Source organism: Blennius ocellaris, assembly GCF_963422515.1.
Source record: "Blennius ocellaris genome assembly, chromosome: 18".
NCBI classification, from domain to species: Eukaryota; Metazoa; Chordata; class Actinopteri; order Blenniiformes; family Blenniidae; genus Blennius; species Blennius ocellaris.
Window position 1 is genome coordinate 20,212,683 of NC_137667.1, and position 21,254 is coordinate 20,233,936.

At 45.0% G+C, this 21,254-nt stretch overlaps 1 protein-coding gene across 4 annotated transcripts in view; it reads left to right on the top strand.

Moving 5' to 3' along the window:
• bach2b (BTB and CNC homology 1, basic leucine zipper transcription factor 2b) overlaps positions 1–21,254 on the top strand; it is a 151,113-nt gene that overhangs the window by 46,069 nt on the left and 83,790 nt on the right. The window contains exon 1 of one of the 4 annotated variants that reach the window (XM_080514110.1): positions 16,270–16,402. The exons of 2 other annotated variants lie outside the window; for them this stretch is intronic. The gene's annotated coding sequence lies outside the window, so the exon portion shown is untranslated. Of the gene's footprint in view, positions 1–16,269; positions 16,403–21,254 lie in introns of those variants that run through there. One more of the 4 variants, XM_080514109.1, reaches the window with a different exon arrangement.

Consider the following 21,254-nt stretch of genomic DNA (forward strand, 5'->3'; position numbering starts at 1 on the left):
CCTCATCATCCTGCCACCACACCTTGTTCCTCATCATCCTGCCACCACACCTTGTTCCTCATCATCCTGCCACCACACCTTGTTCCTCATCATCCTGCCACCACACCTTGTTCCTCATCATCCTGCCACCACACCTTGTTCCTCATCATCCTGCCACCACACCTTGTTCCTCATCATCCTGCCACCACACCTTGTTCCTCATCATCCTGCCACCACACCTTGTTCCTCATCATCCTGCCACCACACCTTGTTCCTCATCATCCTGCCACCACACCTTGTTCCTCATCATCCTGCCACCACACCTTGTTCCTCATCATCCTGCCACCACACCTTGTTCCTCATCATCCTGCCACCACACCTTGTTCCTCATCATCCTGCCACCACACCTTGTTCCTCATCATCCTGCCACCACACCTTGTTCCTCATCATCCTGCCACCACACCTTGTTCCTCATCATCCTGCCACCACACCTTGTTCTCATGAAAGCTGAGCTGGCCGGCAGCCACCGCTGGTGTCAGGTTGAAGCTTGAAAGGCAACACCAGTGAGGACCAGTGACCAGCAGAGGACCATTGACCGGCAGAGGGCCAGTGACCAGCAGAGGACCAGTGACCAGCAGAGGACCAGTGACCGGCAGAGGACCAGTGACCGGCAGAGGACCAGTGACCGGCAGAGGACCAGTGACCAGCAGAGGGCCAGTGACCGGCAGAGGACCAGTGACCAGCAGAGGGCCAGTGACCGGCAGAGGACCAGTGACCAGCAGAGGACCAGTGGAGGAGCTACAAAACCTCGCCAACACTGGACCGTCCATGTGCACATCAGAAATGTGAGATGCACGTTCGTGAAATTCTGAACGTTTGCCTTCAGAAAAATGGAAGTCCAGTTGTCTTGTCCTTGTCCCAGCAGCGTCCTCTGTGGGGACAGTGGACTCTGAGACCGGCAGCCACAGGGACAATGTGCAAACCACACCTGGAAAGGCTGGTTTGAATCAGGAATGTAAAACCCCACTCTCCACACAGCCAGCAGCAAGGGCTGTCATTTGACACCAGCGTCGTCATGGTTCCTACACAAAGCACATGCAGAAACGGTGAAATGGTGAATGGAGTGCTTTACAGCCCCAAAGCTTTACACAGCTCATCACATTCACCCCTTCACACGCCACTGGAGGCTGCAGCCAGGCAAGGCGCTGTCGCTCCATTTGGAGCAGTTTGGGGTTCAGTGTCTTGCCCAAGGACACTTCGGTATGTAAGCAGGCAGAGATGGCAGAGATGGGAATCCAACCTGCAACCTTCCAACTGCTGGACGACCACTCTACCAATCTATCAAAAGAAAGCAAACATCAACCTGTTCCGAGTCGTTAGAAGTGGAACCAATTACACCCGGGGCCAGTTTCAGTCTGCAGGTATTGTGTCCCTCGGTTTGTTCCCCTGCTGAAGCTTTACATCACTTGGTTTGGCTGAACTGTCGCACGCAATATATTGAATATCTTCCATTGATTGTGATCATGTGTAAATAGACTAAATGGGTTTTAGATGCACGAATGCACTATTTTCCTGTGATTATCATACTGCATCTCTAAACACCCACACATTTCAAGTTATGTCACCTTTAAACACTAAAGTTCTTTTTATCATTCTGTACTTCAGAGAAGAATTCCACTCTTCGGGTACTGGATTTTAAAGTATTGATTGTATAGGAGAGACATTTGCTGAAGAGACGTTTTGCTAAATGCCACAGAGCTGGTCATCAGGGGGCAGATGAGGACCCCCCCCCCTTGAACATCCAATGCACTTTTATCTGGTGAACATGTACATTTTCCAGGGTGGAAACAGTGAGAGGAAGCAGGCACAGCCCACATTTCCACTCTTCAGTTTTAAATGTGTGTGTGGGGAGTGATGTAGATTTTCCGCTCACTGTAATGTTCCTTGCAGGTTGTATGTGGGTCGTCAGCGACTTGTGAGCTGGAGGCTTCCTCTCGCTGGTCCATGACACAAAGTTGTGGTATTGCAACAAGTCGAGGCTCCTGGTGCAAACTGGTATCTGCACCGCCAACCAAATGGTGAGGTGGTGAAGAGGAGGCCTGAACGCTCTTCTGCAGAACCAGCATGACAAGCCTCCACGAGTCTGAAGAGTCTCAGCAGTACTGGTGGATATGTGGTTCAATGGACAGCTGGTTGATGTGGCAGGCTAAAGAAGAAGTGGGAGTCGGTGCAGTGGCTTCTGGGAAGGAGAGATGTTTGTTGCTCCCGAGCTCTGCGGCCGGAGATCAGACTCATGGATGGCAGGAACAATGTGAGACGAGTAGTTTGACATCAGTTATGGGAGAGAAGCAGCTCATTCATGAGGCCTTTTCAGGCTCCTGGCACCTCCACACCTGCTGCTCCTTCTCTGAGACATGTTGTGGACGTGACATTGGCCGAGCACTGCTCCTCCTCCGTCACCCTCCGTCACGCCCGGTGTCTGTGCTGGACTGGGGCATCAATCAGAGCGCTCTAACAGGATGAATGAGGGGGGCTTCATTCTGCTTATAATCCCCCTCCTGCCTCTGGACCACCCCCCGACAACATCTGAAAAAAAAAAACCTTTGGCCAAACCCAAATTCTTTGTTTGAGTGAAAAGATGGGAAAATGACAGAATATAGATTTTATTTACTATCTTTCTTCAACAGGAGTTGAATGAGGTGATATTGATGATATGATGAAGTCCAAATTCAACATTATGTGATTTTTAATGATGCTTCCAGGTGCAAAATACACATCTGTACGTCTATACGTCCTCAGTTTGCAGCATTTTGCAGTTTTTTCCTCACATGATGCTTCACAAGTAACAAAGATCTAACATTGAGCGCTGCTCACTAAAATGCTCAATAAATTTAGCAATAAATGTAGGTTTTTTTCTGTCAAGTCCTCCTGGGGGCCGGGGGGGGACCTTTTGTGGGGCCTCAGGCCTTTTGTTTGACACCATTGATCAACAGATACCTGTCTTTGTGGTCTTCAAAGAGTAATGTATTGATGTACTCAATTATTACTGACGTTGAAGTTCATGACTTGATGTGCTGACAGATCCTCTGCAGACTGCAAATGTGTTTCGATCTACAAGCTGACCTTTGACCTTTGTATTTCTTTTCTGTGATGCATTTATGAAAATGAGTGCAACGTCCCAGACATTAAAGAACTGCAGAATGAAGATTTAAAAGGACTTGAAGTCAGTGAGACTGTTTGAGGATATAAAGATGCAATCAGAAGAAACAGTAAGTGAAGCTTCAATGCAGACATGAGCTGCATGCAACCTCTCTCTTCATACTGTAAATTAGAAATCTTAAAGTCTTTGATTTCAAGCTCATCCTGAGATAAAGGTTGTTTCGGAGCAGATTTGGCGCAGATATCCATTCATATTCCTCCAAAAGGTTGATCGATGAAGTATCAGATGCTTTGATGCTGAAGATGAACACTTTGTTACTTTTGTTGGATTCGCCTCCACGACTCTCATCAATGGTAGAAGTGCCACCAAGTGGCCCTTTATTAGTGAGGATGAATATTCAATGACATTCCCAATAAAGTCTGGAGAAATGTAATGCCGTTTCTTTCTTTTAGAGCAGGTTCGTGGGTAAGAAACGTTGAATATTCACCTTGACTGAAGGCTTCAGCCTCCTGACCTTGAACTTGAATGGAAGTGTCGGTCGATCTGTCTGCTTTGACTCCCCGCTGAGCAAAAGACTGAGGAAGAAATACATTTGCAGTATTGTTTTGCAGCGCAGTGATTGCCGCTGAAAATGACTCATAATTCCAGCCGGTGTTGAACACTTTGGAAAGGAGGGGAGTCGCTGACAGACATGAGTCAAAGTCCACAATCCTCCCTCTCCATCACCCCTTGCCCCCCTCCGTGGAGCGGGGATACCCAGCGTAGCTGACGGAGCTTTGAAGTGACGCTGCCTTGCTAAGCCTCTCAATTCAGCACTTAGCATTAACAATGCACGTTTCTTTCATCTGCAAAGCCAATTAATTTGTGGTGAGGAGTAGAATTTCAAAGCTACACAGAGGGCTGCATATATTCTTCTTGTGTTGGACCGTGGCTGCAGCTCGGCGTAGCGTTGCCGCTGAACAATGTATGTGCTTTGTGTTTGAAGTGTCACAGACACCAGTATGATGGGAGGTGATGGCACCGGCCGGGAAAAGTCTTTAGTCACCACAGAAGACGCATGTGAATAATGCTGCATCCAGAAGGGAGAGCAGGTTGAGCTATCTCTGTGGCAGGAGACGAGCCGTACCGGGACTCATTCATGCTGCAGTCACATGTACTATCAGGCTGCTGGAACATTTCTGACTCATTTCTGGCATCCTCCTTCATATTATGACTCAGAAGCCCACAGCGAGAAAAAAAACTGTTTCAGACTACAGTGTGTGTGTGTGTGTGTGTGTGTTTTGAGAGGTTTCTGCAGACTAACAATAACAGAGGCTTCGATCAGAACATGAAGTTGATATTGGCAGAAGTTCTTCTCATGTTCAGGTTTTATGGTTCCCTTCTTCTGTTCCACTGGATTTCCATGCAGCTCCATTCTTCTCTTCAGGCAGCAGAAACTCCCTTTCTTCACCACTGAGCAGCATTAAGTGCTTGTAATTCAACACCAGCTTCAGCTGTACTTCTAGCTAGGTCTTGGAACAAGGAGATCTGTGAGATGCTGTGAGATAAGCAATCTCACAGCATCTAATGCCTGTAATTTGACACCAGCTCAATCATCTATTTTGAGCTGTCACTCTGCCTGGATCACATGACTACATATGTGACATGTCCAGAAACACAATGTGCCAGGGATTTGACACCAGCATCTTTTCGCTGTAGCTGCAATGCTGTGAATACAAGTCTGTGTCACTGACTGCAACCTACCGACCACTGAGCTGCACAACCAGCCCAGCTGCAGGACAACTACTGTGTGGAGCAGCTCACCGTGATGCTGCAGGACAACTACTGTGTGGAGCAGCTCACCGTGATGCTGCAGGACAACTACTGTGTGGAGCAGCTCACCGTGATGCTGCAGGACTGGGTCGGGAGCACAGACTCAGACCCGAGCAGAATATGGCATCTCAATTTTAGGCTACACTGAAAACCTAACCAATGGGGGTTTTGCTTATATTTCTTCGAGTTTAATCAGTTACCACCCTGCTCCTACTACCTCCAAAACCAATTTTAGCAACATCAGGACCTGTTTCTGTCTGGTGTGATGTTCTGTGAATATAAATATAGTGTGTCCCTCATTATGCAAGAAATCTTTGACTGCAGACCTTTTCATTGCCGTTTAAAAGCTGGACTTCATACCATTAATAATAGATCTGTTAGGATGAGCTCTACCATTGAAGGTTTGAAGGACGCCAACATAAATTAGGCATTGTCAACGCTTCATATTGGTTAAAGTGGAAGACTGAGGTGGACGACATGTTGAAGGAACTCAGACTCCCATTGAGGTCTCATCAGCTCCTGGTGTCAAACTACAAATCATCACTGCTTTAAATTAGAAATTGTTTAAAGATAGGAGGTGAATAAAGAGCTGTGCAGGATTAAAGACAAACTTTTAACTCCACTTTCATATGAGGTGCATATCTTCTGTTTCCCACAACGTCTTACACCGAGTGAGAGTACAGTCGCACTAACTGGACCAACTGAGAGTCTGTTCTGCTGGTCGTAGTCACATTGCAGGGCTTCGATGAGTCGGTCCTCTTGTGATGCACCTTTCACTGGAGCTCACCAGGCGGCTTGTCAAGCAGTTGACGGGTCTGAAGTCCAAACACCAAGTTAACCCTCCACCAGGAGCAAGGACGTCTCACGTGGGTGCAGAAACGTGAGTGGCCCTGCTGCTGCTCTACTTCTGTGGGAATGGGGAAGTGAAATAGAGTCCAAGTCCCCGCCACCTCCCACTGCTGCTGCCTCCACCTCTGGTGTAGGAATGGGAGGGGATGCATGTCCTGCGGCGACCCCAGGGCTGTACGTCTCCTCTGCACTGTCCAACCCCCCGAGCCAAGCTCCTCCCTGCTCCACACACTTTACTCTTCAAAACAGAAAAAGCCATGGAAATAAACAAAATGTTGGGAATGCTGACTGAGTTACCCAACCTCTCTGTTCCATCAGTCCCAGACCATAAACACTGATGAATGCAAATCACGCAGGCTGCTTTGTAGCTGGAAGGAAAAGCAGACTATCAGCTGCTCCATCAGATGACCTTCAGTCTGGAGCTGCTGCTTGGACAGGTGGAAAGTCTGGATCAGGCTGATTCAACCACTCCTGCCAGCTCCAGATACTGGGAAGATTTCACCATGTGAGGAGAAACCAAGTCGGTGCAGTCGGTCCCAGAATCCTCAGATACCATCACAAGAGGAACTGCTTCATTAATGTTTACTGAACCAAAGCAAACTGCCATTAAGACTTATGCATTGGGTGTTTGAGGTGCAAAAGAATGAATATGCATGGTCTCATCTGTGGTGTTGGTTTGCTCCTGCTGTGCTTGTGTGAATGTGTGTCTGAGTCTAGTTCATCTGGCTGAACAGGCTCAGGGGGAAATGTTACGCTTCGCTAGAAATCAAGTGTTTTGCAATATTTCAAGAACATTTTGGCTCATTTTCAAAAGACTAAGAGCGTTACCTCCCCGTTATGTTCATCAAAAGCTCATATCAGTTAGCTTTAAAAATTATTTGTCAGGAAATTAAAAATTGTTTGAATTTTAATTTGAAATTTGATGAATACAGTGAAGTAATCCTATTTCAACAGTAAGTGGAATCACTAAATGTCTGTAGTTTGGCACCAGTCTCACCATTTTTCCATAAGATGTTGGAAAAAAACTGTTCAAATGAGAAAGTGTGGTTTGTTGTTAAAAGACTGCAGACAAACATTTGTGAGAAGCTTGTGTGAGAGTCCGTATGTTTTTAACGTTCTGAGTGAGACTCAAACATTGAGCGTCTGCAGTGTTTCCTGACTAAACAACTATTACTGATGGTATGTCAGGTATTCCTCCTCGTTCATCAACACAACTGAAAAAACGTATCTTGAAGTAAGGCTCCTTCCTGTGAAGCCTTTTTTTCAACATGATGCCAGAAGCCAAATATTTTAGCAAGAGGAAAAACAAGCGCGTGAGCAGAGAAGCCAAAAACCATCGCAACACTGCTTGAATCTGCTGCAGCGCACTGCTTTCTAGTTCCAGTAGGTGGCAGAAGTGAAACGCTTGTGTACCTTCACACTGCGGCAGCATGGTCCACCAGTCCCGATCACTGGTCCACCAGTCCCGATCACTGGTCCACCAGTCCCGAGCACTGGTCCACCAGTCCCGATCACTGGTCCACCAGTCCCGATCACTGGTCCACCAGTCCACCAGTCCCGATCACTGGTCCACCAGTCCCGATCACTGGTCCACCAGTCCCGATCACTGGTCCACCAGTCCCGAGCACTGGTCCACCAGTCCCGATCACTGGTCCACCAGTCCCGAGCACTGGTCCACCAGTCCCGATCACTGGTCCACCAGTCCCGATCGCTGGTCCACAAGAGCAGGAAATGAGCCTGTCTGCTCCGGGGCGAGGCTGGATGACATCGCAGGCCGAGGCAGGCGTGTGCATCCAAAGGTTATTGAGCTCATGCAGGCGGCCAGTCGATGGCTGGCTTTACATTAGGACATATGGAGCTAGGACATAGGGAGTGGGGGAGAAGTGGGGCATGGGCAGGGCTGCAGTGGGGATGGAAGGCAGCGAGGGCAGCTGGTTGGGGCTGGATCCCTACTCAGGACCATCCATCACCTGCTATCACGTTATCCCTGAATACCTGCTCTTGTCTCTCAGCGGCGTTGAGACTTCAGCCAGGCTTCACATTGCTGAAACTACCTTTTCCTTTGTTCCTCCTGTGCTGCCTCTTCTGTTGCACATCTCTGCAGACCATCAATTCTTCATTCAGAGGAGCCTTTAGGGCTTCTGAGTCATTGCAAGGTCCCACTATTTGATTTATAACCTGGTCTGGGATCTCTTCGGTTGTACACCAGGTCTTGGGTTTCAGACATGTGGCTTTTGGATAAAACCAGTACGTGCACGCTGAAGGAGCTGAGTCTTCCAGCCAGAGATACTGTCACATCCTGAGTGCATTGATGGATGCAACCAATGTAAAGCAGATGTCCTTTGTGGACATCTGACTGTACATTGCATCAGTAGTCATCAACATAGTAATGTTTTATAGTGTTTACACTCTAGTATGAGTATACTCATACTAATCCCGTACCTGTTGTTGTTGTGCTTGATTTTACGAGTCCAGACCATTCTACACCTCTACACGAGAGCTTCGCTGTTCCTCAGTGTTTCCATTAGATGTCTTTTGGTTTAATCCTTGTACTGTATTCCAGTTGATGTCATCATCTCTTTAAAAACAGGCTTGCATTGTTGCAGTTCATCTATATAGACGCATTCAGGAAATCACTTTTTTTCTGATAGCTCTAGCAAATGTGCAAAAGTGTAAATGAAGAGATGTAAATACAACTATCATGTGTGGAAAAATGGACAAAATATGAAAGATGATTTCTTACTCATTCAAGGCTGTGCGTAAATAGAAGAACAGAAGAAAATCAGAAAATACAACAAGCTTCAAGAAGACACACAGAAAATATGCCATCATAAAGTCCAGGGATAGAAGTGGTGAGGGAGCAGCTGAGGAAACGTCTCTCACCACAATAAGAGCAGTCTCTGCTGATGCTGAGCCTATTTACACTACTGGTCAAATGAAGCTCTCGTCATGAACTCCTCAATCAGAGACAAATGCCTGATATTCCATATTCATGAAGACAAATGCTCTAAATCATTATTGTATCTTATTTTTACATTAGTAGAACAACGTGCATGTGCACAATATGTGATCAATATCATGCCTGGACCCATTTTCATATGTTGAACGTTGAACCTCGAGTCACTCAGGCCTGTAGGGTTGAAGTTGGTTGCAAGCCATTTCAAAAAGCATTTCAACCGTTTCCAAGGGATCAAAAGATCGAGCCTGTCTGCTAATGTCAAATGGTGCCACGATCAAAAAAAGATTTGTTGCAGCATCAAAAAAATCAAACAAAGCCCATGCATGTGTAGTTCTTAAGTCGTGTGCATTTCAACAATTGGAAGTGTCGAGTTCAGCAAGAAGATGAGCTTTCAGAGTGAGTTAGTGGAAGACTGTTCATCTTGTTTTGGGGTTTTAGGGTGATGTTTGGCTGTAATGGAGAATCAAGTCAGCTCAGATGAAATGACAGGTAATGATACTTAAATGTTCCCAAGCCCAATGAGATGTTTGGAAGCTGTTAAAGGCCAACAGGTCGAGGCCAATGAAGGTCCATGGCTTCAGGATTGTGGAAGTAGTCCATACCCATATCATAGTAAATGTTTTGCAGAGTGCAATAAATAGAGTGTCCACATATCAAATACGTCTTTCAGAGCAGGACCACCCTGCTGTAAATAGCCCTTTCTGATGAAATCCCCCTCGTATTTGTTCTGATTTATCATACATGCATAATCATGGCAATGGCCGTCCCAGAAAAGCCCCCATGTCCCACAATAAGGCTGAATCTACACCCAGTGTATCACTTTTCATCACCATGACTGTGCGAGGCTACGGAGGTATACTCATAATGGGAATGTAAAGGGCAAACATAATGACAGGTCAGACATAAGCCCAGCACACACCAAGCTTTTTATGTTTATTTTTGTCATTTGACTCGTCTGGCCCATTATAAACCCATTGAGGGATTAGGGGGCTAAAAATGTCCCTGTGCGACGGGACGTGGTGCGCCGTCAAAATCATAAACAAACAAATGGCAGTTTCTCTACAGCCTTGTCTGCCCTGGTTTCATGGAGTCATTTGTGGTGCACAGAGAGGCTGACCTCGGTCAGGAAGCAGCGGCAGGATGAAGGGGGGGCCATTTAGCCCCATTTGGAGCTTAAGAGCTGCTTCTCGCTGGCCGCCGCCACCGCGTGGCAGCTGCACGGCCACAGAGGAGTTAAAACCATTACGCTGCAGCAGAGATGTGCATCAATCATGCCTTCTAAGAACTGTGCACCGCTAAAAAAGTCCAGCATCCTCCCCGCAGACCAGCGTCCAACCTGTCATTTCAGCCGTCTACAAATAGCAGCGCTAGCGTCTGCACTGGCACTTGTTTCCTCCGGCTGGTCTGTGGGCCTGGTCCATGTGAGACCGCCATCTCATGTAAACGCATCATTTTAGGCCCATCATCCACACGGTGCAGCGTTTTAGGAGCTCCAAAACTTCATTAAAAAAAAAAGGGGGGGGGTTCCAGAGTGAAGAAATGTTCAAACTCCGGCTGGGGTTTGAGGTGTGGAGGGACAGACGCCCCCACCCTCCGGCCATGACGCTCTCCGGGACGCCACGAAACAATAACAGTGGCAGACTCCAGTTGCACAAGCTACTGATGCTAGATGTTGAATTTGTTGAGGACAAAGAGGAGGAGCAGTCGTCTCCATGTCGTCTGTGTTTTTGTATTGTCCGTGTCTTGGGACTTTCCAGTGTGTTTAGCCAGCTACAGCGAAACCTACAGACCTGGTGTATGTGTACGTGGTGTTGAGCCATGTTCATAATGGTGTATGGAGGGAATTCTGTTTAAGAACATGAGGGAGAAACGAGGACTTGTGCTGCTGTGGACAGGCTCGGAGGCCGTTGGTTCCTCTGCTGCTGAGGTTCTGCAGGACTGATCTGAGATCAGAGGGCCTCGTCACTTCCTGCACACATTTCAGCGACAGTCAAGGTGAACTTTTGCACTCCTCCCAGTATTTTGCATGAACTGAAGGAAACACGCTGAGCTACGGCCTGATTTGTAATTCAGCTTCTACATGTTTGTGAAGTTGAGGTTGCTTCCCGAGTTCCTTCATGAAATGCTGAGTTGATTAGAGTCGATCAGATCCAAACACATTTGAGCTGATATAGATGTGGGGAATATTAATGAGTGAACACACCGGCTCCTCTCTGTCTGCTGAATGCAGCCACTGCTGGAGGGCAGAAGTACACAGCTCGGACTGAGCAGCCTCAGTGTCATCAGAAGATTCTCACTTTGATATAGGTTGAGTGTTTATCTTCAAAAGGAGGCGGTGACAGATGGAGATATGAACTTTGGCTTTGGTATTCATCAGTCAGCCTGGCTGCTCTCGGCGATTATGACACTAACAAATGGCTCGCACAGTATCTGCCAACTCCATATTACACACAACAAAGGCCTCTAGAAGTGTGTATTTGTCTAATAAAGCTCTGGGTGCTGCCTATAGACATGTTCTCAGCTGATTATTGGATCAGTCATTTCCAGCCTTGATGGAAAAATCAATCACACGCGGCTCAGATAGATGTCATCCACATTCTATAGCAACATGCTCACTGACCCCTCCCCCCCCCCCCCCCCCCCGTCACAAAAACACTGCTGCTCTACTCCTTCAACTCGCTTCAACTAGAATTTAGTGTTTTAATCAGGAGAGAGATCAATAGTCTCAGAGATAAATATTGATCTGTGCAGAGTGTGACTGTGCACAAGGAAAGCTTTGCCTTGTTTCAAACTTCAGTACACACACACACACACACACATTTTATTAACTGTATTCACACAATTAATGGAGTTATAAACCAGAGCCCGCCACATAGAAGTACAGTATATCCAAAAAGATCTGAGACAGTGGGAAAGTTATTCTTTACTCTTTGTAAGACACTTGGACAATTTCCATTATATTTCAAGACCTGCTTTATAAAGACTGTCTAAGAATAATTATAAAACACACTCAGATAAATGTTTTCTGTATGTACGAAATGTTTGACAGGAAGCAGAAAACTGACTCCAAATTCTCAATGAAGTCTTCAAAAACCTTTAAAATTCTATTCTAATTATCACATCATCAGACAAATGAGGATTTCTGTAACTACGTATTTTCAAAGGTGAAAAAAAGGCAGGAAGTGACTAAAATAGGTACTTGTACAATAAAGGGTTAAGATACTGCCTTGATTTGTTGCATGTAAGCCCAATATGTATTGAATCAACCCCTGCTGTGAGGTTAAACCCGTTATCACAGCACTGGTATTCCAACACACATTTTACATACAAAAATGTAGTTTATTATTCATGAAGCAAAATATTTTCAGCTTTTTTAGTTTTGTTACTTAGCTTTTTAATGAGGCCATATTGATCATAATTACTAAACCAACTAAAACAATAAAACAACAGCATCATGCTTCAATGCTGTGGTGTAGTAGTGACTTGCCCCACAGTCCTACGTTGGAGTCCAGGCCTGTCTTTGAGGAATCTGCGTCTTTGAAATGTTGCAGTTTGCTCCAGTCCAAAAACATGCATGTGAAGTTAAGTTCATTAGAATTTACACAAATGTGAATTTTTTATTTTTGAAGCCTGTAGAAATGTAGATATCTAGTTTAGAACAGCTGTGTGGTATTACACAACACACCGACGTTGGTCTTTGGACCGTGAGATGACAGCAGTGCCATTCAAAGACAGTGATCAAGTTGTGTATTTTCCCATGCTTGGTAAAAGAGATCAGAAACAGCATGTCAGTATCTCGACCTGTTGTTATTGTCATGTTTGTAATCTGTTCCGCCTCCTCCAATGCCTGACACGGCGTTGGCAGCGGCAGATCATCAGTATTTCCACTGAGAGGTGGAGGCTGAATCAACAACAATGCTTTCTCTTCTGGTGTTGAGTCATCCTGACCAGTGCCCCGAAAACCCACCAAACCACACTGTCGCTTCTGCGCCATTCGAAACTGTAACCTTTCAGACTGTGAGGCAGCCGGAACCCGTGCTGACGTACTTTGACAGCTCTGCTTGACCTATGACACATTCTCCAGCCTGCATGTGCATCTCCACACTTCATCCACCAGCTGAGTTCCTGTTCAGCCTGGAGCCTCAAACGGCTTCTGGCTCACGTTCTGCTCTCCAGTCGCTGAAATCAGCTGACTGCTTCATGAAACTTGCAGACTCTTGTATGTGATTCAGAGAGCCGGGCCTCAGCAGAGGCTGTGAAATGAGCACAGCGGTTACAGAAACCACCGATACTCGTCACGTACCAAGGGCAAGAAAGATGCTGAGGAATGACAGAGAAGCAGGAGGGCTTCACACTTAAACTGACAGGTTCAGTCCGTCAGACATTCTCTGATCATCAGGCTACAAAATCATCCAATTCATCTGCACGAGTGAAAACACTTTCTTTACTCATGAGCCACGTTATCAGGAAGATGGTCGTAAAAGTCTGTTTGTTCACCAGAATCTAGTAAAACAATGAGAATAACACAGAACATGGCTTTCATATACCACAATGCATTTGTGAAAGCAAAGCGAGAGTTCTGGAAACTCATGGAAAAATACATACAGATACATATTACAGGACAACTGCTGTGTTGAGTCTCAGTCCCACATCAACACTGAACCTTCAGTAGCAGCGGTGTTGTGCAATCTGAAGAAAGCCAGGTCTTCTCATCCAGGGAGTGTTTGACCTTCTTTACTGGGAGTCAGAGCCGTTGATGTGTGTTGGGTTGGACTGGTATCGGTATGGGTACGGTACGTACGGTGACGGGGAGGTAGGACTGCAGGGTGGTTGGTACTGACTTTGAAGGGTTCTGGTCTCACAGTGAAGGACTGAAGGCTGTGGTTATAACCAGGTGAGCATTATGTTGTGTTGTTGGTGTCACGGTCAATGTGGACGTGACTATGACATCGTTGTGTCTTGTTTGAGTTGTTCTTCAGTTTTATGGTCCAAAGCCCTGGACCCCAGCACAGTCAGGGTCAGACAGAGGGTCCTCCTTGTGAAGGGTTTGAGTCGGAGGTGAGAGAAAGGCTTCTATCAATGAATCAGCTCTTCAAGTCGTGCAGTACCCATGTGTGTGTTTGTGTGTGTGTGTGTGAGTGAATTTGTATCCTCACATCACTTCCCAAATTAGCTTGGTGTGACTGAGTGGTGGTCTGACCTGGTTTGGCCATTCCGTGGCTGGGTACCATCGAGGAATCGTGTTGCAGCCTGACTCAACTGGCACAAACGGCTGCTCAGCAGATCCGCCGGGATTCTCCCGGGAACCTGTCGGATTGTGTCTGAGCTCTTCGTCGTAGAGGAAAATCCAAGTACAGCACAGTTGTGTCCTAAAGATCAGCCTATAATGAACTTTTCCTTCATGGCAGTTTTCATCTTGGAGTAACAAAAAGCCGAACCAAACTATACATCACTTCATCGACACATCCATCCATCCTCTCCTTAACCTGGCTTCTTCCCATCATGTGAATTTCTCTTTTATTTACATAAAACAGCAGTAGCCATGAGGAGGTACTGTCAAGTTTACACACTTCTGTTGTTTTTATAAGTGCTAAATGACCATAGCACAGATCAGGATCAGCTCATTTTCCACCATAGCTTCAAAATCTGCATTTTCGAATCACAAACGAATTAAAAAAAAGTACATAGGTTGTTGGGGAAGTGCGTTGGACAATATGTATTTGTGTTTTGTGGTGCTGGAGCAGCAAGAGGAGCTGTTACAAGCATCAGTTGCTCTTTCTCTCATCCTCCTGCTCTTTGGAGGTCGTGCAGGAACACAACAGGACAACATGTCATACCATCACAGGGGAGGCCTGCGCACACACACACGCACACACACACACACACACACACACACACACACCCCTTAGTGTCCACTCGCCTTGTTCATTTCAACAAAGAGTGTGAATCTTCATGTGACACTGACGAATGAATTCAGTGTGAATTGTGTTGATGTTGCAGTAGATGAAGCACCTTCTTCCTGAGCACTGGACTCTTCAGTCTGTCCACCTCGTCGTGATCCCTAATAATCCCTCAACAAGCCGCTCTCCTGTGAGAACGTAATCGTCTGTTTCCCCGTCAGTTCAGTCGGAGGTCGAGACTCAGACGGGCGTGTTTGTGTATCAGCGTCTGTTCAGCTGTAATTCCTCACTGGAAGGTGGAGCTTCACAGTCGTTTGCAATATGGTGCCTTAACGTGAAAGGGAGTTGTGAGTCTACATATGTTTTGAGGAGATTTTTAATCTTCCTCCAGAGGTTAGATGCTGTTTTTAAAATAAGCTGGTCTTGTTATAATCTAAATGTCATCTACTTTATTACATGCACCTTCCCAAGCCATATTAGGTTCATCAAGCTTATCTTTCCAAAAATATGGTTTTCATTCTACAATTGCAAAGTGTATTTATTAGAAAATAACTCCGGAAAGCAGCAGTTCAGTGCGAACATGATGACTAATGTTTATGAACCACAATGTTATATCATCCACTGCGTGAAACTTAACACTTGATGACACCATTCCCATTATCACTGCAGTGATTGAAATCCAGCAGGAGCTTTTCCTGATCTCAGGTTTTCTCCTTGTGAAGAAAACTAGGAGGGTTGGGGTTCTCTTAGAAGAACTGGAAGTGGTCCAATGTGAAAACATCTGGGAGTTGCTAGCAACAAGAAAGGGAAACGTGTCCATGCCGTGAATCAGTGATTGAACCTTGTGAGGATGCAGCGTCATTTTAAGTTGCTTTAGCTAGATTTTTGGCTTCAGCACATTTGTGATCTAATCACTTGATGGGATATAACACTTCCGTTTGCACATATTAGTTAACAAAAGAATATGACGGAAAACAGGAAACATCTAGATAAATCAGTGCATTACTTCTTCAAGCTAAAGTAACATTTTAGCTAATGTTCCAGCAGATTTTCTTTAAACTGAAGGAACCCAGTGTGAGTGTTTCCTCAAAGACTGGTGAAGCTGCTTGTTGTGCAGTATTATGTGCTTTCACTTTGAGTCGGTGCTGTCTCAAAGTAAAGTGAGTCTGAGTGAAGTTGAGGCCGACGAAAATTGATTGTTTGACATGGAAGTCGCGCATTTGAGAAATGATTTGTTCAGGATGCATGTGGGAAGAGATGAAACGAGGACAAACCAGTCCCCGGATCATGTGGAGAGACACAGCTCAGCTTCACCGGAGACATTTCAAAGCAGCAGGCCCGGGTCTATAGATAACCCCCACTGTTTCTATCACATGTGCAGCGTGTTACCATATAAGACAGCAATATGACTCACCCGCTTGCTGACCTACTATGTGGGAAGTCATGATTCATGCAAGCTGCATTTGAGCAGGCAAGGCCCAAAAATACTCCGGCATGCCATTGCACACACACACACACACACACACACACACACATACCTCACTTGCTCAGTCATACTCACCACCCACAGACACTGATCGGCTCGCGGGCTGTCGGGAGCATACGGCCAGAGAAGCTCCAACGCTGCCAGAGTGAAGACTGGAATAATAAGATGAGTGGATCCTCGCTGAGGCCTTTCTGAGGTAACGCCAACCTGCTGCAGACGTCTCCTCACGGTTTCTGTGGCTTGTGTGAGAATGGAAGGTATGGGAAGAAACTCGACAGGAAACAGGTGCAACAGGCAGCTTTCATCCCGCTGATGATTCCTCGATAGCAGATGGATGTTTAGTTCTGCTCATTGGCCAACGCGGCGCTCCTCGACGTGCTGCGTGTTGTTGGATTTCTTCACAGTGAGGAGGTTGTTCAAGACCAGTTACTCCGCTAATAATAGTCTCCTGAGTGCTTTGTGATGCCAAGCCACAGTGTTGATAAGGTTTAAAAGTTTCTGACTGAAAGTCTTTGTTTGCTGATGATGCATGTTTTTCTCACATACTTATCTACAACCACATAGAGCAAAAAAGTCCTTGTTTTAGCTTTCACACGTTCAGAGAAGTCCTCAAGCCAACATATTGTCCAACACAGTCACAGTTACAATGTGTCTCTTCCTCCTGAAGACCTTCAAACTGACATCAGAACCAAAGTACCACCCTGTGGATCGTCAGAAGCTTCACTGTTTGCTAATGGAAGTTAGCGTGACATTTCTGCTCCATATTCAACCTGTGAAACCAGAATACATTTTAATTGAGGGTCACCTGGTGGTGCATTGGTTAGGACTCTTGACTCACAGCAAAAAGGTTCTGGTTCAAATACAAGCCAAGCAATGTTTGCATGTTCTCTCCGTGTGCACCGAGGTTCCTCCAGGTTCTCTGGGTTCTCCCTCAACCCCCCATCAGGAGCATGCTGGAGCCAGTATACCAGTTATTTATTTGTTTGTAGTCTAAATATGTATGAATAATTAAAATATAGTAACCATATGTATGTAAAAATGTAGAATTATATTATGTATATTAATGTATTGTAACCACAATATATATTGTAATATAAAATATATAGAATGCTTTACAAAATTTTTTTTAAAAAGGGGCAGTCATTAAAAAAATGTCTCTTTTAATTTTTGTTGTTTTAAAATGTGTTGTTTTGCCAACAGAGAATAGGATTTGTATTTAAAGTGTATAATACTATTACCAGTTGTTGTCACTTGAGAAACTTGCAGCTGGTTTTGACACTGCTGTGTTCACAGGAGTAGCGTAAACATGACTGGAGGGTCTCAAACTGTATCACAGACTAAATCTTTTCAAACCTGCTGCAAATGTGCATTAGCGTCTGGCAGCACCACTTCTTCCTGGGCGGAGGTCCAGGGAACAAATCCAACTCAGAATAGCCAATGATGTTGGTCGGAACAGAAATCTCATCACGATCTCCTCCGAATGGCTCAAACTGCCACAATCTGTCCAAGCACATTGGGAAGTGCAGTCGCTGATTGTAAAAGTATTTTCCTGAGCTCTACTCATCGACAGGCCCTGGCAACACTTACTGTGAGTCGGGATGTTAATGTGCACATAATCGTCTTGTTCTTGATCTTTGGATTTCAGCACTCAAACATTTTCATTCTCTCTTGATAATAATGACAAGTACAAAAGCCATTTTAATACACATGTTGCTCTCTGTGGTAATGAGTTTCTCAGCAATACATTCAGCTGTTTGGTTTCCCTGGAGCTGCAGCTCCATGCTAATTGTTCCTTTTGAAAGGTGACTCTTGGAAGCGGTATTGATTGGTGTGTCTGAGTGTCTCTGCCTGGACGTCTCCGAGGCTTACAGATGATGTCGCTCTGGTCTTAATTAGGCTGCAGATAAAGCAGGTTTGTGCTCTTGGTTGGGTACTTTGCCAATCCAAGATGTCGGCCAAGCAGGAAAGAACACTTGGAGATGTCCAAGTCACTGGAGGGTTTGCACCGGGACGCCACGTGGAGGATTCTGTTGCCGGTTTCCACCCCAGGGCAGACGTCTCACTGAGATCCAGCACAACATTCCTGCAGTCAAATTGAATGTGCTGCATGAACAGCATATCTGTGTGAAGTTTTCTTCTTCAGAAATTGATGCAGTGTTGCTTTGCTCCGTCCCAGCCAGTCGATCACTGTGCAGGGAGACGGTATTGATTTCTTTGTGGAGCGAAAAGAACTCGATCCATTCGTAGATTCACGTGAGCATAATGACTCCAGCCATAGCCTGACATGACTCCGTATCATACAAAGTGTGATCTCTAGATTTTTACAATGAAAGTACTGCCTGTCATATTTGAGTGAGCTGTACTTAAAACTCTTTTACACTCATTCAAATGTTGCACAAGTGTTTCGATTGATCATGATTGCAGACTTGTCAAACACGATGAGATGAGAAATGGCGAAGAATCGCTCTCACTTGTCCTGCACATTGTTCAGGATGTAACCAGCAGAACCTGGTGAGCATCAGCGGCAAGTCTCAGACGTGGCTGTCATGCATATATTATCTCTGGATCAATATCTGCAACCTGACGACCTTCTGAAAAAAGCTGTTTAGTTCATCAGCAGCATGGACAACGAGGCGTCTCAGACAAAGATGCTTACGAAACATTCTGTCGTCGAAGTGGAAAACTCTTCGTTTCATCTCGTCCTCTGATTGAGAAAGCCACGTATTTTCATACAAGATAAACCAAATGTTATTTTTTATCTTTCTTGAAGATTTGAAGACGTTTTCGATTTGGATCCAGTTTTCTCCAGCTCCCCACTGTTGCTACACAGCGAGAGATTTGTGATTTTGAAGAGACCAGAAGGAGTTTCCACAGAGCGGCAGTGTCGTCTCTTTGAGGTCAAAGGTTGCAGGTTCAAACACAGGAGTCAAATGAGGCTTTTGTATGCATTAGACTGTTTACATGAGAGCAACTTGTTGGAAGCAGTATTGTTTCTGTTTTTTTTGTTTTGTGTGAGGGAGGGATGACATTTAGAGATTTAAACTACAATTTAGAAAATATATAATCACTTCAGAGTAAAAATCACTTCTAAAAGCAGAAGAAATGTATGTCACCAAAAATACACGAGCTCTTCTGAAAGCTGAGCCAGTTTGTTCCTCCTTTTAAATGAGTTAAAATTGTTTACGGCCATAAACTCACCAAAAAGCCAAAAGGCTTGCAGCCGGTCCTGTTGCACAGGAAGAGCTGGTCTGAGGAGCAGACAAAGTTCAACACTAGCAAAGAAACACTCAGGTTCACTCTGACATTCTCAACAATAATAAAACGCTTTGGACACCGTTCTTTGTAGAGTCTTTAGTTTCCTCTGCACACTTCATGCTACTTCTTAAAGTCAAATGCAGAGTGTTCTTCTTTTTATTGAAGTATTTCATTATCTCAGACCAAGCTGTCTAAAATGGCCACACGCTTATTAGCACAGCGACCAAATAGCGTTCATATCCTCCACAAATTCAACTTAGTAAAACTCCAGACTACGTAGCATGCGGTATGAAGCACTCATGTTAAACTACTTTTCATATGTATATATTGCTACATGACCGAACCAATGTGAGTTCATCACGACCTAAGGCCTTCGTTGTGCACATTGACGACAACTGTCACGTTTAGATTTGAAAAAGAAAAGTGAATATTTCTCTGGAGGCTCGACAGCAGATACAGGACCAATGTGATTACTCATTTTCACTTTAGTTGATTTGAAGAGGTAAGAAACCGTAGCAGTTGGCAATATGCCATCGCGTTTTCTAACTTGTGCTGATATCTATTTCTAGTAAACTCATGATTGTTCATGTGTACCGTCAACGTAATGCTGTATTTAGTTCAAACCATCACAGACTGCTAGCATTGGATAGAAGCTCTCTGTTGGAGATGATTGAACCATCTCAATATGATAGCCCAGCTTTGTGTGCATTACCACAACCTGCAGACAAAAAACAAATTCGGTATTTGTAAAAAAAAGGACTTTTCTCAGAACTGAGACAAGCACTTTGTTTTCTTCTCGATGTCACTGCACATATGACCCTTTTCAACAAGTTTTGAAATATTGTTCTGAGCCTCAGAGGTCAGACAGACGTAGTCGTACCACTGGTGTCACAACAGCCATACACATTTGTCAAGAAAGCAAAAGGTTGGGTTTTTACATCATCAATACAACAATCCCACTCATGAAACCAGCGTCTCAGAACAGGAGCCGTGTGGTGGAGAGGAGTCAGAGCCAAACAGCCAGGGAGTCATTTGAAATAAGTCATTCTCATTAACATTTTCTATCAGAGTCATTCTGGCCTCATCAGTCCCACTCTGTGTGAGAATCCCCAGTCCATGTTTGCAACGGACCATTAAAGTGTTTCTGATGAGCTGTGCAGTTTGTTGATGATACTACAGGAGACCAGCTTTGGTGCATGAAGGGGAGAAGACCTGCATGGACAGACTGTCTGCAGACACACTGCATGTTTCTTTAACCACGAGGGGTGAAAAGGTCACGACTTTCAAGGATGATTAGGAGTAATTATTCAACAGCAGCTCTGAATGAAAGGGAATCTCTCCCTGCAGCTCGGTTCAGGCCAGTTCACACTGGGATTGTCGCAGTTTCCGTCTATTCACTCGGGGTGTAACGGTTCACGACAAATCACGGTTCGGTTTGGTACGTTTCAGGACTCAGTTCAGGGGGAAATGAAAAAAAAAACACTCTTTATTGCCCGGACAAATTTTGACTTGCCCGATGTTTAATGGACATGTATAAGCTTAGGTAATGTATGAATTCAACCAACATAACTTTTTACTTAAAAACACTTGTACTTTCTTTAATAATCAAGATATCTCAATGAAACGTTCAGGGAACTTTATACTCTTCAATCTGAAGGAACAATAATCTAGATTTTAAGTTTGTTCTTCACAGCACAAAGCCCAGAGTTGAATTTACTCCCACAGAGTTGAATTTACTCCCACAGAGTTGAATTTACTCCCACAGAGATGAATTTACTCCCACAGTGTTGAATTTACTCCCACAGTATTGAATTTACTCCCACAGAGTTGAATTTACTCCCACAGTGTTGAATT